Source organism: Stenella coeruleoalba (genome assembly GCF_951394435.1).
Source record: "Stenella coeruleoalba genome assembly, chromosome: 10".
NCBI classification, from domain to species: domain Eukaryota; kingdom Metazoa; phylum Chordata; class Mammalia; order Artiodactyla; family Delphinidae; genus Stenella; species Stenella coeruleoalba.
The window spans coordinates 30,750,727-30,768,136 of record NC_137156.1 but is presented as its reverse complement, the minus strand read 5'-3'; the positions used below and the strand labels follow the sequence as shown (position 1 = coordinate 30,768,136).

Sequence of the window (17,410 nt, the reverse complement as noted above, 5' to 3'; positions counted from 1 at the left end):
TCAAATCAATAGAATTAGAAATGAAAAAGGAGAAGTAACAACTGACACTGCAGAAATACAAAAGATCATGAGAGATTAGTACAAGCAACTCTGTGCTAATAAAATGGACAACCTGGAAGAAATGGACAAATTCTTAGAAATGCACAACATTCCAAGACTGAACCAGGAAGAATTAGAAAGTATGAAAAGACCAATCACAAGCACTGAAATTGAAACTGTGATTAAAAATCTTCCAACAAACAAAAGTCCAGGACCAGATGGCTTCACAGGCAAATTCTATCAAACATTTAGAGAAGAGCTAACACCTCTCCTTCTCAAACTCTTCCAATATATAGCAGAGGAAGGAACACTCCCAAACTCATTCTACGAGGCCACCATCACCCTGATAACAAAACCAGACAAGGATGTCACAAAGAAAGAAAACTACAGGCCAATATCACTGATGAACATAGATGCAAAAATCCTCAACAAAATACTAGCAAACAGAATCCAACAGCACATTAAAAGGATCATACACCATGATCAAGGGGGTTTATTCCAGGAATGGAAGGATTCTTCAATATCCACAAATCAATTTGATACATCATATTAACAAACTGAAGGAGAAGAACCATATGATCATCTCAATAGATGCAGAGAAAGCTTTCGATAAAATTCAACACCCATTTATGATAAAAACCCTGCAGAAAGTAGGTATAGAGGGAACTTTCCTCAACATAATGCAGGCCATATAGGACAAACCCACAGCCAACATCATCCTCAATGGTGAAAAACTGAAAGCATTTCCACTAAGATCAGGAACAAGACAAGGTCGCCCACTCTCACCACTCTTATTCAACATACTTCCGGAAGTTTTAGCCACAGCAATCAGAGAAGAAAAGGAAATAAAAGGAATCCAAATCGGCAAAGACGAAGTAAAGCTGTCACTGTTTGCAGATGACACGATACTATACATAGAGAATCCTAAACATGCTACCAGAAAACTACTAGAGCTAGTCAATGAATTTGGTAAAGTAGCAGGATACATAATTAATGCACAGAAATCTCTTGCATTCTTACACACTAATGATGAAAAATCTGAAAGTGAAATCAAGAAAACACTCCCATTTACCAATGCAACAAAAAGAATAAAATATCTAGGAATAAACCTACCTAAAGAGACAAAAGACCTGTATGCAGAAAATTATAAGACACTGATGAAAAAAAATTAAAGATGATACAAATAGATGGAGAGATATACCGTGTTCTTGGATTGGAAGAATCAACATTGTGAAAATGACTCTACTACCCAAAGCAATCTACAGATTCAATGCAATCCCTATCAAACTACCACTAGCATTTTTCACAGAACTAGAAGAAAAAATTTCACAATTTGTATGGAAACACAAAAGACCCTGAATAGCCAAAGCAATCTTGAAAACGAAAAACAGAGCTGCAGGAATCAGGCTCCCTGACTTCAGACTATACTACAAAGCTACAGTAATCAAGACAGTATGGGGCTTCCCTGGTGGCGCAGTGGTTGAGAGTCTGCCTGCCGATGCAGGGGACACAGGTTCGTGCCCCGGTCCGGGAAGATCCCATATGCCATGGAGCGGCTGGGCCACTGAGCCTGCGCGTCCGGAGCCTGTGCTCCGCAACGGGAGAGACCACAACAGTGAGAGGCCCGCGTACCTCCAAAAAAAAAAAAAAAAAGGACATTATGGTACTGGCACAAAAACAGAAAGATAGATCAATGGAACAGGATAGAAAGCCCAGAGATAAACCCACACACATATGGTCACCTTATCTTTGATAAAGGAGGCAGGAATGTACAGTGGAGAAAGACAGCCTCTTCAATAAGTGGTGCTGGGAAAACTGGACAGGTAAAAGTATGAGATTAGATCACTCCCTAACACCATACACAAAAATAAGCTCAAAATGGATTAAAGACCTAAATGTAAGGCCAGACACTATAAAACTCTTAGAGGAAAACATAGGCAGAACACTCTATGACATAAATCACAGCAAGATCCTTTTTGACCCACCTCCTAGAGAAATGGAAATAAAAACAAAAATAAACAAATGGGACCTAATGAAACTTAAAAGCTTTTGCACAGCAAAGGAAACCTTAAACAAGTCCAAAAGACAACCCTCAGAATGGGAGAAAATATATGCAAATGAAGCAACTGACAAAGGATTAATCTCCAAAATTTGTAAGCAGCTCATGCAGCTAAATAACAAAAAAACAAACAACCCAATCCAAAAATGGGCAGAAGATCTAAATAGACATTTCTCCAAAGAAGATATACAGACTGCCAACAAACACATGAAAGAATGCTCAACATCATTAATCATTGGAGAAATGCAAATCAAAACTACAATGAGATATCATCTCACACCAGTCAGAATGGCCATCATCAAAAAATCTAGAAACAATAAATGCTGGAGAGGGTGTGGAGAAAAGAGAACACTCTTGCACTGCTGGTGGGAATGTGAATTGGTACAGCCACTATGGAGAACAGTATGGAGTTTCCTTAAAAAACTACAAATAGAAATACCATATGACCCAGCAATCCCACTACTGGGCATATACCCTGAGAAAACCATAATTCAAAAAGAGTCATGTACCAAAATGTTCATTGCAGCTCTATTTACAATAGCCCGGAGATGGAAACAACCTAAGTGTCCATCATCAGATGAATGGATAAAGAAGATGTGGCACATATATACAATGGAATATTACTCAGCCATAAAAAGAAACGAAATTGAGCTATTTGTAATGAGGTGGATAGACCTAGAGTCTGTCATACAGAGTGAAGTAAGTCAGAAAGAGAAAGACAAATACCGTATGCTAACACATATATATGGAATTTAAGGAAAAAAATGTCATGAAGAACCTAGGGATAAGACAGAAATAAAGACACAGAACTACTACAGAATGGACTTGAGGATATGGGGAGGGGGAAGGGTAATCTGTGACAAAGCGAGAGAGAGGCATGGACATATACACACTACCAAATGTAAGGTAGATAGCTAGTGAGAAACAGCCACATAGCACAGGGAGATCAGCTCGGTGCTTTGTGACCGCCTGGAAGGGTGGGATAGGGAGGGTGGGAGGGAGGGAGATGCAAGAGGGAAGAGATATGGGAACATATGTATATGTATAACTGATTCACTTTGTTATAAAGCAGAAACTAACACACCATTGTAAAGCAATTATACTGTAATAAAGATGTAAAAAAAAAAAAACTAGAAAGCAAGAATTTTTAAACATAGGAAATAATGATCTACAAAGGAAGAAACTTGAGTAGGACATACTCCAAAAGCAACTTAAGTTTGAGTTTATTTTTCCTTAGACAAAACAATATTAAAGATTCGATTCATCTGCTTTTTAAATTAAGAAAAAGAATGTAAAACTTTTTGCAACAAGGGCAACAAATAGGAAAAAGTGTGCCTTGATTCCATGTTATAGCCAGCTGAGGAGGATAAATAAGGAAATAGGATAAATGGAAGTGATTAAGGAATAATTCCTTCTGACTTTAAATTCAGTTTTCATTGAAAAACAAGTAAATGGATTAGGGGAGATGTGTTAGTTTGGAAGAGGTTAAAGGTGACCATGTCAGCTTGAATATTAATGATCAAAACTAAGAATGCAATGTTGCATTAATAAGTAGTAGAAAGAAATGCCTATAGCTATTTTTAAATTGAATATAAGGGTAAATAAATCCAACACAATTTTTTTTAAAGAATAGAAACCTCAACTTATAAGTTTTACAGTGTTTAAAACCCCTTTAGCTCTAAAATTATTCTTCAACGATACCTGGGGCAAAGTAAGCTGATTAGAAAAAAATTTATGTGAATAATGATAATCATTTTACAATTAAATCATATCAGCTTCCAGTTTTGGTCTGGCCTTACGGATGAGGTCCTTTTGTCACCTAGCTAGACCCTCTTCGGGATAAGCCAGGCCTTTTCCTCATTTTGCCCAACTTATAGGGAGACTGAAGTATAATATTAGCAACATCAAACTATCCCAGCCATCCTGGGATACAAAGGAGAGACATGATATTCTTAGGCTGGGCTCCAGAGAAACCCATTAGAGCTCTTTTTGAAATATAATGGAGCCTATTTAATTCAGCCACAGAATTTTCACACCCGCCGTGCTGTGTGAACCTCCTGCTATTCTTGATACCATTTGGGATCAGTCTTGAAAGAACCAAGAGGACGCAGTGTTCAACTTGTGGTTTTTCAAAAGAAAGTATCCACATTCCTCGCTCATAGCTCCCTTCAGGACACCTTCTGGGACCACTGTTCCACTGGAAGCTCCCACAGAACAATAATTCAATTAATTCAATTCCCCAAGGAAGCAGCTTCTTATACATTTTTATGAGGTTACAAAAAAAAAAGCAAGCTGTGGCCACCATCTCCTTTTGTATTGGCTTCTACAGCAGAATCCAGGACTATAGACTCACCCATCATAATATCTTTACACCTGTAGGGTTTTAATGCCCATGGTCTCCCTGGAAGATTTGCAAATACTGTATATTCTTCCAACTGACAAAATAAAAAGGGAAGGAAGACCCTCACATCTATGCAGGGTCAGATGGAACAGGTAGTTAGGGCCTTTGTAGTCCATTTTCACAGCCCTAACTGACAACATCCAGAAAATGGGTTCCAAACAGGCTTCCTGCAAGGGTAGAGAGTCAGAGAGAGGAAACATCACCTTTTATGAAGGGTATGAAGGTGAGAAAGTTGCTCTTAAAGATCGGAAAATCTGTTTCTACAAAGAATAACCTACAATAAACCAGAGCTTTATTCAACAAAACCAACAAGAACTATTGGAGCCCTCATCCAAAAGAGAAGAGCTTCAGTCATTGTATTAGTCAAGGTCCCAGCAGGAAACAGATGGCATGCTCAAGTCGGAGAATCTGAAAAGAGTTTAATAATGGAACTGTTGACAAAGGTGTGGGCAGGCTCTAGGGAAACCACAAAAGAGAATGCAAAAGCCTGGGCTAGCACCATCCCTAGACCAGAAGAGCTGAGAAGAGGGGAGAGGTTTCCAGAACCGGGACACAGAGGGTTGAGTGGAAAAGGCCCCCACTCAGGTTGAGGGCTACAGCCCATCCTCAGTGCCACCACAGAGAGGGTGCCAGGGGAGTTAATATCCCCACCTTGCTCTCTTTCTCTGACCTGCTGGCACCTTGCATTGGCCAAACCCAACTGGGAACCAGAGGGCAAGGGAGCTGGGATGTGGAATATATGGGTCAGCCCCTGGGGCACAGAATGAAGAGGGATGGACAGAGGCTCTCTGGGACCAAGTGAAGAAATCAAGCACCGTCTTCATAATTGGGTGGTAGCCTAGAAATGTGATAGGTTAATTTCAGTGGAACTCAATCTAAAAATGTATAATGTCACAGATTCACCCTTTTTTTTTTTTTTTTTTTTTTTTTTGCAGTACGCGGCCCTCTAACTGTTGTGGCCTCTCCCGTTGCAGAGCACAGGCTCCGGACGCACAGGCTCAGCGGGCCCAGCCGCTCCGCGGCATGCGGGATCTTCCCGGACCGGGGCGTGAACCCGTGTCCCCTGCATCGGCAGGCGGACTCTCAATCACTGCACCACCAGGGAAGCCCACAGATTCACCACTTCTGACTGCCTTTTTCTTTTTCTTAAGAACAAAAAGATGGAAAGGGGAATGAGCAACTCTGCTTCAGGACCGATGCCTGCACCACTGTGGAAGGGGTATTTCTGAGCCCAGGAAGTAGGCAGAAGTCCACCCTCTCATCATGGCTGTAAGATGAAGTTTAAAAGAAAGCCCCAAGTCTCCAGAGAAGCCAAGTAATTATATGCAAAATAACTTCACCGGAGAGAATGACACTTCTAAAGGGAGCAGTGAGGCAGGTGAGGGTTGCTATGGTAGCCAAAGTAAGATGTAATCTTTCCCCTTCTGCTGTCAGAGAGGACTTAGGGGGCTGGGGCGAAGGGGCAGAGAGTAAGAGAGGCTGCACCTTTGAGGAAAATCCAGCCAAGAAGGGTCTGGGTTATTCAGATATTCTATTAAGAAAGGAAAGCCAGACTGGAAAGCTGCCAGAGGACAGGTGGGTTGCGGAGGGCTTGTCAGAACTCATTAGGAGGCCAAGAAGGCTGGCGACACTCTCTCTAATAAGATTAGCAGATAATGATCAGCTCGACTGTAAGGTCTTTTTAATGCAAATATAAAGGAACTAGGAAAAGAAAGATGAATATCCCTATCTCAGTCCCCAGCATAGCCTATGCGACTTTTTTTCTCAAATACAGCTAAATGTTCAGGTTACTTCCACATTAAAAATCTTCCATAACTCCCTAAGATCTAGTAAGTTCAATAAAAAGAGTTCTTCCGCCCAGCAAACCTGGACACCCACAGGAAGATGACGGTCTTCCTGTCCAGATGTATCTTACTCTCCTGTCGGTGTGAGAGAAGAGTCCTAAGTCTCAGCGTCAGTCTCCACATCTGTCAATAAGGACAATAATAATAACAACAGCAGCAACAGCAATTATGAAGGGCTTCCTTTGTTCTGAGGGCTTTATCTATCAAACGTATGGACAGCTGTGTGGTCCTGTGTGGTCCACTGACTCAAGCTTTCCTCGCTTCTAAGCCTTTGTGTTGGCCCCCAGCCCCTCCTATCGACATCTTGCTCATCCTGAAAGCCACACCTGGGGCCACCGCCTTCACACCCCACTCTGAGCCCCACCTGCACAAGAAGAGATCACCCCCTCACTAACCCCAATCATCCTGTGTCCGACCTCTCACAACACTTACTTTGCTGTGCCTCTTGTGAAATAGAATTCATATTTCATGGCAATACAAGAAACATTGAAACATAAAAAATTCTTCTCTGCCCTTTGGTCTCCCATCTCCCCCCACTGTGCATTGTGTATCTGCACTTGGCATCCACCAAACCTCCCCATTGGCAGGAATACGTGCTCAACCATAAAGAGCAACATTCTCCTCGCATCAGCAAGACAACTCCTTAACGATAACATTCCTTCTTGATCTTATAAGGGGTCACATGACCCACCACCATGATGCTTAGACCTGGATGATGTAAACTGTCAATAATACATCATTTGATGTACAGCCCTCTGTCTCAAAAACTTATAGAACTGGGCTTCCCTGGTGGCACAGTGGTTGAGAGTCTGCCTGCCGATGCAGGGGACATGGGTTCGTGCCCCGGTCCGGGAAGATTCCACATGCCGTGGAGCGGCTGGGCCCGTGAGCCATGGCTGCAGACCCTGCGCGTCCGGAGCCTGTGCTCCACAGCGGGAGAGGCCACAACAGTGAGAGGCCCGCGTACCGCAAAAAACAAACAAACAAACAAACAAACAAAAAAACTTACAGCACTGTTCCTTGACTTCTAATGGGCAGAACAGTTCTCAGAGCTTTCTGTGATGCTCTCCCCGGATTAAAATCCTCAAATTCAGCTCGAATAAAATTTTCCACTTCTTTCTTAGAGCAACTGATTAATTTTTCATCAATACTCTCCTTGTACTTTTCTTATTCTTATCCTCCACTTCCTGTTGGGGTCAGGGGCTCTGTGTCGTCCACCTGGATAACCCCTGTCGCTGCTAAATAAGATCTTTACCCCTAGAAGGTAACCTCTGGCATTTCTTGAATTGAATGGATTTCAGGAGTCCTGCCTGACTCTCAGCTTCCCAGTATACTTGCTGTCTTTGGGCAAGTTACTTCATCTCTCTGTGTTCAGGGTCATGACCTCTGCAGTAGGGATAACAGGAGTGTTTCCGCCTTAGAGTACTGTTTTGAGGATTTAACAGCTAACACGATAGGGCCTTTAGGACAATGGGACACACAGGCAGTGCTCAATAAATGTAACTATTATTAGTATTGGCCATCTTAGTTCTTTCACGTGACACAGGATCTCGTCCCCTCTTTCCTGGAGTCATCAGTCTTTTCACACCTAGAGAGGCAGCGAGCAAAGTGTAGACTTTGGAGTTGGTCTGTTGGGTCTGGCACCAGCAATTCCTAGCTGTGTGACCTTGGACATGCTACTGAACATGTCTGGGCAGTGTATGCAACACGGGGGCCATCCTGGTACTGACTTCATAGGGTTGTTATATGGATTGAAGGAACTCTAAAGACAGACGAACCCAGATTCTAATGCCAGCAATGCAGTCCCAGTGCTGGGTGACCATGGGGGGGAAGACTGGGCTGGCAGCTGAGGCCTGGAGCCTAGGGCTGAATCCTCCTTCCACCACCATTTTCCATTTTCCTTGGTGATTTTAGGCAAGTTAGTTTCACTCACAGAGCTTCAGTTTCCAAAGCTACAAATCAGGATGATGGAGAGGCTCAAATGAGACTATCATGGGCCCCGATTGGTCCAGAGTCCTGCAGCTCAGGAGATGTTAGCATTTGCTGACGCTGACGCTGACTGGCGTTTGTTAATCTCACGGTCATCCCACCTCTTTATCTCCTCGTCTAGTCTCAGATAACTGTTTACATTCCAAGCAAGGCATATTTTGTGGTAGGCGCGGGGTTTGACGTAACTTCGGGACCAAGACTAAGAACTTGCCTTCAGTTTCGCAGCCCATGAACCTGGCTTCCTAACCCATGTTCCCTGCTTGAGACTTAGGTTTTACTTGCCATCCTCTTTCCTTTGAGTGCCATTTTCCAACCTGGATAAAAATGCCACCAAGTGCTTAACCAGAGGCTCCGGGGTCCTTCCCAGGAAGGCCCCTCCCCCCACTGACCCCCAGCACCACCAGTAAAGCACCCTCCACCCAGGGAGGGCCACCTAGCGTCTCCTTTCTGCTTCTGGTCTACACATGTGTTGTTACTGACAACATTTGGCAAAGCGAACCCATTTACTGATGTTTTTACATTTCCTCCCAGATGGTGAGCATCCTTGCTTCTGCCTGTAATAACCTGCACCCAGCATGGCTCCTGGTCCATGGCACTGGCAAGACGAAAGCGATGTAACATCACTACCTCTACCCAGAGCCACTGCGATTCTCCCTCATTCTCAATCTCTCTCTCTCTCCCTCTCTCTCTCTCTCTCTCTCTTCCCGTCTCTCTGTCCCTCTCTCTCTCTCCTAATAGATGTTGCAGAGCCCTGTTGATCCTTCATTACCACTTTCTCAACTGAGTAACTCCCTGAGTCTCAGACTTTCATTGGTCTCCTGCTGTGTTAAATCCAGAAGGATGAGGGTTCTCACTCTCCCTTTTCAATGCTGGTGCAATTCACCAGTTCACTCTTGATCTGAAAGTAAGTCACTGCCCTGATGGCTTCAAGTCACTTTTTAAATCCTTCCCTTCTTTTTATATGCTTTGGCTGAAGATGTTTTCTTTCTCTCCCTCCCTTCCTTCCTTTCTCCCTGCATCCCTCTCTCTCTTCCTCCCTCCCTCTCCCTCTCTCCCTCCTTCAAGCTTACAATCACAGTATCTGTTAGGTCCCTAAAGGAGCAAATGCGGGTTGGACGTGTGCCTGGGAGCTGGAGCACACCTCCTCCTCTCTAGGTGGAGCTGCCTGCCCGCAGCCGGCTCAACCAAGGTGCCCGACTGAGAAGCTGACCCAGGCTGCGCAGTTCTGCTCCACACTGTCAGAAAGTCACAATTCCGGATGATCCATAATTAGTTCCTCACTTCTGGTGCCATGTGTTGTTTACCAGAAAGAGCTGACCCAGATTCTAGCTTCAAAAAAACAAGCTGAAACCTTTATTAAAGTCCTTCCTGGCTGGCTGCAATTGGGATCAGTTGCTTGGAAGGGCCAACTCACCTCCTCTCTCCGTCTTCCAACAACTGATCAGGGGCCAGGCCCACGAGGATAGAACCCGGTTGGTAGGAAGATTTCTGGGGAACACTTCCAGAGGGCTGAGGGAGAGAGACTTGGGGAACACTTCCAGAGGGCTGAGGAAGAAAGAATTGGGGAACACCTCCAGAGGGCTGAGGGAGAGGGACTTGGGGAACACCTCCAGAGGGCTGAGGGAGACTTGGGGAACACCTCCAGAGGGTTGAGGGAGAAAGAATTGGGGAACACCTCCAGAGGGCTGAGGGAGAGGGACTTCGGGAACACCTCCAGAGGGCTGAGGGAGAGAGACTTGGGGAACACCTCCAGAGGGCTGAGGGAGAGAGACTTGGGGAACACCTCCAGGGGGCTGAGGGAGAGAAACCGAGCCAGTGGAGGAGTCAGGTAGTAGCAGCCAACTCACCTTTTAAGAACTGGTGACAACCTTTCCTGGTCTCGATACTGCCTTACTCCAAAGACGGTGCTTGAAATGAAGTGGGAGGAAGACGTATGTATATCATTCCTCTACTTGACCAAAAGGGCAGATGGAAACGCTTGTAACTTTAATGAACTGAACCATCATGGCGGACGCCGTGCTAATCAAGATGGCCGCTTCACTACTGCAGGCGGCAGGCTCCCGACGAGCACAACCGCAACAGTGTGAGAGGCCTGCCCAACGTCCATCCAACATGCCACTGGAAGCTCTTTACGTCAGAGGAGAAGACTAGGGCCCCTCCCCCTTCCTGCTTGTCTAACCAATCCCAGCACCACTCCATATGTTTAACTGGAAAAAACAGCCAACAAAATAGAAGCTTCTTATTAAGATGTCAAAGACCAGTGTTTACGACTGGATTCCTAAACCTTGATTCAGTACCAGGGATGGGGCAGTGTGAAAGACGAAAACCCGTATTTTAGGTTAGCTTGTCTTTTTGAGAGACTGTTGCTGTTTGTCTCTTTATATAGCTACCTCGTTCTACCTTTCAGATGACAGTGTGTGTCACACAGCAGATGCTCAAAAATATTTGTTACATAAATGTAGACAATTCTCTTTTCCCTTCTCTCCACCAGTTCACTTCCTTTTTCATCTTCTCCATTTTCTACATTTCTTAAAGTTTTTTTCCTTCTTCCAAACAGAATCTCAATGGCCTTTTCCCTTAGAATGTAAAATTACTTCAAATACCAAATATGAAACATTCAAAACTGTGATAGGTGTATGGATATGGAGAAAAGGACCTGGGAAGTACATAATATGAGGGGAAAAGAAAGCAAGTCTAACTGACCACATCAGCATGGTCTGCCCTTGGCTTTGATGTGAGGAGGGTGAAGACTGGTGCAACACACACAGCTCAGTCTTTGTGCCCTGCCTGTTGGAGTTGTCATCCCTGTGCACCTGTCGGCACAGCCATCCTGCAGAGTATCTGCCAGTCTATTAAAATCTGTGTAGTGGGCAAGAGGGAAGAGATATGGGAACATATGTATATGTATAACTGATTCACTTTGTTATAAAGCAGAAACTAACACACCATTGTAAAGCAATTATACCCCAATAAAGATGTTAAAAAAAAAAAAAAAAACCTGTGTAGTGGGACTGCAGGACAGGGCATTTGTTATTCTGTATATTTCAGATAGGAATGTCAGAAATATGTCTGTGATTAAAAAAAAAAAAAAAAAAGGAAGGGGTGAGTCATGTAGCTATTGGGGGAAGGACTTACCAGGTAAAGAGACTGGCAGGAAAAAAAGCCTGACAGCGGCTGATGTATGATAGGAAGGGAGGGTGGGAAGAAATGAGCTCCGAGGGAAAGCAGGAGGCCAGGACGTAGAGCGCCGTACAGGGTATGGAGAAGACTCCGCTTTTTACTCTGAGATGGTAAGCCGCTGGAGGATTATTATTATTTTTTTTTTTTTGCGGTACGCGGGCCTCTCACTGTTGTGGCCTCTCCCGCTGCGGAGCACAGGCTCCGGACGCGCAGGCTCAGCGGCCATGGCTCACGGGCCCAGCCGCTTGGCGGCATGTGGATCTTCCCGGACCGGGGCACGAACCCGTGTCCCCTGCACCGGCAGGCGGACTCTCAACCACTGCGCCACCAGGGAAGCCCCGCTGGAAGATTTGGAATAGAGGAGTTTCATAAACTGACTTTTCTCTGGCTGCTATTTGGGGAATAGACCAAAAGTGCAGGGAGAGAAGGAGGGAACCAATTAGGAAACTATTGGCGGCAATTCAGGCAGGAGGTGATAGTGATGGAGACCAGAGAGGTGGCAGGTGGAACAGTGTAAAGCAATAGGATTCTGGATATTTTTAATGTACTAGCAGCATCTTGTTGAAGGACTGGATATGGAGTAGGGGAGGATTCAAGGATAATGCTGAGGTTTTGGTCTGAGTACCTAGAAGTGGGAAGTTGCCATTGACAAAGATGGAGAATGCTATGGGAAGGGCAGGTTTGAAGAGAGAAAATCAAAAGTGCAGTTTAGGGCTTCCCTGGTGGTGCAGTGGTCGGGAGGCAGCCTGCCAATGCGGGGGACACGGGTTCGAGCCCTGATCCGGAAAGATCCCACATGCTGCGGAGCAGCTAAGCCCATGCGCCACAACTACTGAGCCCACACGCCTAGAGCCCGTGCTCCGCAACAAGAGAAGCCACAGCAATGAGAAGCCCGCACACCGCAACGGGGAGTGGCCCCCGCTCGCCCCAACTAGATAAGACCCGCGCGCAGCAACGAAGACCCAATGCAGCCAAAAATAATAAAATAATTTTTTTTTTAAAAGTACAGTTTAGGACAGGTTAAGTTGAAGATTCCTACTATTCATCTAAGCGATGAGCAGTTGGTGCTGAGTCCACAGCTCAGGGAGGAGGGCTATATCATAAGTGATACTTGAAATCATGGGACTGGATGAGGGGGGTTAGTGAGAGAAGACGTCCAAGGTCTGAGCCCTGGCCCACACCAGCATTTCAGAGCAAAGGTAGCATCTCATGGGTGTGTTGTAACGATTCAATGAAACGATACATGTAAAGCACCTAAAATGTACAGTGAATCTTCATCAACAACCTTGCACACACCCCTCTGACCCCCTGCTAGCCCCCACCTCCACTGGAGCCCCCATCCTACACCCCAGGGACCTGGACCTGGGGGAATTCTTCATTGTTCAGGAAGGAGGCAGACAGGGAAAAGAAAATCTTGTTCTCCCCCATCAAGGCTACAGAGGGAAAGCTTTCTTGCTTATTTTCCGACTTGGAATACCGAACATTTTCCCACAGTAACATAAACAGTTTCTAAGATGTCTCAAAGCAGAAACCCAGTACGTTATCTCAAGTACATCATGCATATAATAACCTTTTGGGTTAGCCTGGGGACCTGGTCATAATTTATGAAGTTTCTCTGAGAAAATACCTTCCAAATTCCAAATGACTCAACAGAAACCTAGATTTAAAAGGTGGCAAATTGCCCCCTTACATAAAAGCACACATATAAATGCTAAAGATGGATATATCAGGACTTCCTTTAAAAGCAGGGTTCTGTAACATATAGCTAGCTATATTTTAGGTGCCCAACCAAGACCAAGCAAGTCCAGCGATAGTCCCTTTGTAGCTCCTGTGTCAGTTTAATCCTTGTCATACCTCTCTGCGACCCTTCCCCACATCACTTTCTAGCGCTCAGCCAGGCAACAAATAGGTTATTGAAAATTTTTAACTCTAAGATAAATTCCCCATTAAGCTGTATTTCTCCATCATAGTCCTTATCTTGCTATACTGTAGTTGTTTAATTGCCTTCTTCCCAATTAACTCTGCAAATGCTGGGCTGTATCTATCTTGTTCACACTGTATCTCTAGAGCCCAGCATAGTACCTGATACCTAGCGGCGACTCACTAGAACTTCCTGAAGGAAAGAGGAAATCAAAAAATCAGCCTTGGTCCTAGCCTACTCCATGACACATAAGTCTCCTTGAAAGAAGAAGGAATACAGAGCGTTGTTCCAAATGAGGTAAACCAATCAATCTGAGAAGAGAGTTCAGGAGCACTGAGCTTCTTCTGAAGTAATAAGATAGGAGGATTTACCCCCCAGAATAGAGCTACTCAGCATGACTTGTGGAAACCCATAGAGAGGGAAAGTTTCCATAGGACTAGGCTTAGGGCTGCCTAAGAGAGCCGAGCTGAACCTTCAAGTCTCCCATTTTCTGAATGGTCATGCTTTTTTGCTTAAATGATAATGTAGTTTCCCAGGCTCCACGGCCCTGAATTCTTAGGAGTCATGTTTGAGGACAGTTCGATTAGTTATTTGCGTGAACACTTATCTGTTTCTATAAATCATGTTTAGAATGTACATATATATTTGTGTTCTGTTAATTTGCAAACTCTTAAAGCATACTCATGCTTCTTCTCTTTTCGTTCGCTCTATACAGTGTCTTATGGTACACTGTTTGTCCATGATGATCGATTATGACCCTCCTCTATAGCTTCTCAATAGCAAGGATTTTTCTTAGATTTTTTTAAATTGAAGCACAGTTGATTTACAACATTGTGTTAGTTTCAGGTATAGAGCAACATGATTCAGTTATATATACATATTCTTTTTCAGATCCTTTTCTATTATAGGTTATTATAAGATATTGGATATAGTTCCTAGTGTTATACAGTAGGTCCTTGTTGTTTATCTATTTTATATAGAGTAGTGTGTATCTGTTAATCCCAAACTCCTAATTTATCTCCCCTCCTTTCCCCTTTGGTAACCATAAGTTTGGTTTCTATGTCTGTGAAAGTAACAAAGATTATATTACACATACCCCCCCCCCACAAACACACACCCCTCTATCTCAATACCCAGCACACAACAGGCACCCAATAAATGTCTAGGGAACTGAACTGTTTGGCTGCCTGGGCTATTTTCTTCCTTCTCTTTATTCTTTTTAATAATAAACAGTAATTTATAAATCATCAATCAAACCTCAGGATTCCAATGGGCTGAACTCTGCCACATCACCACCAGGAGCCAAACGTTAATAACAACAGAACAAAAAGCCCGGCGATGGCAGGGGGCACAGTGGAAGCCCAGCCAATCTATGGCCTCAGAAGTACCTTTACAGAGGAAACCACATGCTGTTATCCAGAACTAATTTGGAATTTTTTTTTTAACCTGATCATTGTCAGGTCAATCACTGAAATATTTTTATAGTGGATAATGAAAGACTGCTGGTTACCATTTCAGGTGTGAATAATTTATGTAAAAGATCTATGAGGATTAAACCATTTTCTTCTGTAATTTCATCCTTTAAGGGCACTCTTGACATAACGCACCATGAAAAGATTGAGGATGAGTTTACAAGACAGAGATAATACTTTAATTTTTGAGCATTACATAGAAGTTTGTAGATTTCTCCTCTAAAGTTATGTATTGAGAATCTGCTCTGTGCAAACTACCGTGATGCCGCTTAGATGACTGATTCTGAGTCGGACAGAAAGACCCGCTTCTGAGCAGGTGGCAGAGGAGGGGCACCAGGACTATGATGACACAGGGACACACAGGTCCCGGATGGAGGGAGAGGGAAGTGGGTGGCAGAAAAGGTGAGCAGGCAGTGCTGGGGACTCAGAGGAGAAAGGGCTCCAGCTGGAGTGAGGAGTCAGGCAGGGATTCCGGAGCAGGCAGTACTGGAGGATAGATGGTGAGGAGGCAGCCTGTGTTTAGAGGAGGGGCAGTGGGGGCAGGGGGGGTGCATTCCCGGCTGAGGGAAAATCTTGAGCAAAGGCATGGAGGAAGGAGAGCTCGGGGAATAGTGTTTAGAAAACTACAGGAGCCGAAAGTGACACGTGGGGTGGGGGAGAGGCCATATTGTCATGTACCTTTCCAAGATGTCAATCTGCTGCCAGTGAGGAGGAAAAGCCAGGGGTGAGGCATGCTGTTGAAGCAGCAGAGTGTGATCACCAGATATGCACTTTAACAAAATTTCCAAGCAGCTCAGCTAAGAGTGAGAGGGTTATACAGCAGGAAGACCATCTAAGTAGCCACCAACAGGGTTCTGCAAGAAGTGAGTGCTATGGACTGAACTGTGTCTCCCCGCCCACCTCCACCAATTCATATATTGAAGCCTCAAGCCCTACTTTGTACTTGGACATGGAGCCTTTAGGGCAGGGGTCCCCAACCTCCGGGCCACGGACCAGTACCGGTCCGCAGCCTGTTAGGAACCGGGCCTCACAGCAGGAGGTGAGCGGTGGCGAGCCAATGAAGATTCATCTGCCGCTCCCATTACTGCCTGAACCATTCTCCCCAACCCCATCCGTGGAAAAACTGTCTTCCGCAAAACCGGTCCGTGGTACCAAAAAGGTTGGGGACCACTGCTTTAGGGAGTAATTAAGGGTAACTGAGGTTATAAGGGTGGGCCCTAGTCCTGTAGGATTGCTGGTCTTAGGAGATAAGGAAAAGATCTCAATATCTCTGTCTGTCTGTCTCCCTCCCTCTCTCTCCCCACACAGGTACAAAGACGTCATGCAACAACACAGCAAGAAGACAGGTGTCTACAGGCAGGAGGAGAGTCCTCACCAGGAAATGAATCAACTGGCACCTTGACCTTGGACTTCTCAGCCTCCAGCACTTTGAGAAATAAACTTTTGTTGTTTAAGCCACTGGCTCTGGTACTTGGTTACCTGAGCTGACTGAGTTGACTCATACAGTAAGTGATGGCAGGCTTGAAAAGTGAGAAAGGGGTGGGGATAGATAAGAAGAATCAGGAGAAAAACCTCCTCACAGAGGCAAGGAATGGGGGGGGGGGTGGGCGGCTCAGGCAAGGAAGAGTGGTCGCTGGCATCCATGCCACGTAAAAGTTTGGGGAAGCTGAAGACGAAGCAATCACTCTGGTTTCCGGATTGGGGGTTCCATGACCTTCAAAAGAGCAGTTATAAAAAGGAGGAGCAAAGAGAAGTTGAACAGGATTAAGGGGTGAGTCGCTGGGAAAGAACACATACAGCAGAAGGTGCAGGTCTTCTTTTAAGAAGGGATATGCAAAGTCTAGCCTCATCCTTAGGAGAAAGGCAAGGCTTATATTTCTCTAGGTGACCACATCTGTCTTATCGTTTTAATACATTTCTTTGTAAATCAGGAAATCCTTTTAGGCACTGTTAGGGACTTCCAAGGTTGTGTTGAGGTGACCTTGTTCCATTTCTGACAAATACTAGATTAAAATGACATTACGGTTTTTCCACCTAAGAATCTCCCAGAAGCTTTGGAAATGTTTCCCCTTAGTCCAGGTAAATATCTGCAAACCTTTTACTTTATTGAGGTTGATGTTACAGCAATTTTCAGAAAATCCTCAGAAAGTCCTGCCAAGTATCCATCTCATTCGGAGATGAGTCACCTCAAAACCTGCCTGGGGACACAGTGCTGTTCTTGACCTTAGCCCCTGGCCCCTCACACTGAGCATCATTAACTTCCAGGCAGGTTCCAAGCAGGTTCATTCTAAATATCTCTTTTACCTCTGCTTCAGTCCATCTTCCAACAGCGGGTGGCCCCATCTGACCACGGAGGGAACGCGGTTCGGGTCCACATTTCACCCCTAGCGCCTGGCACACATCTTAGAGGGGACTCAGGAACCACCTGTTCATACCTGGTCACCTGGAAACCAGGCCAGAGGAGAGGGCGCTCTGCACATGACCGCGGATGCTTTCTCAGGACTC

At 44.8% G+C, this 17,410-nt stretch overlaps 1 protein-coding gene across 2 annotated transcripts in view; it reads right to left on the bottom strand.

Annotated features, from left to right (window-relative positions):
• The window catches only part of RCAN2 (regulator of calcineurin 2), a 264,880-nt gene that overhangs the window by 228,496 nt on the left and 18,974 nt on the right, over positions 1 to 17,410 (bottom strand). Inside the window, exon 1 of one of the 2 annotated variants that reach the window (XM_079934905.1) lies at positions 10,180 to 10,337. The exons of the other annotated variant lie outside the window; for it this stretch is intronic. The gene's annotated coding sequence lies outside the window, so the exon portion shown is untranslated. Of the gene's footprint in view, positions 1 to 10,179; positions 10,338 to 17,410 lie in introns of those variants that run through there. 2 annotated transcript variants of the gene reach the window in all.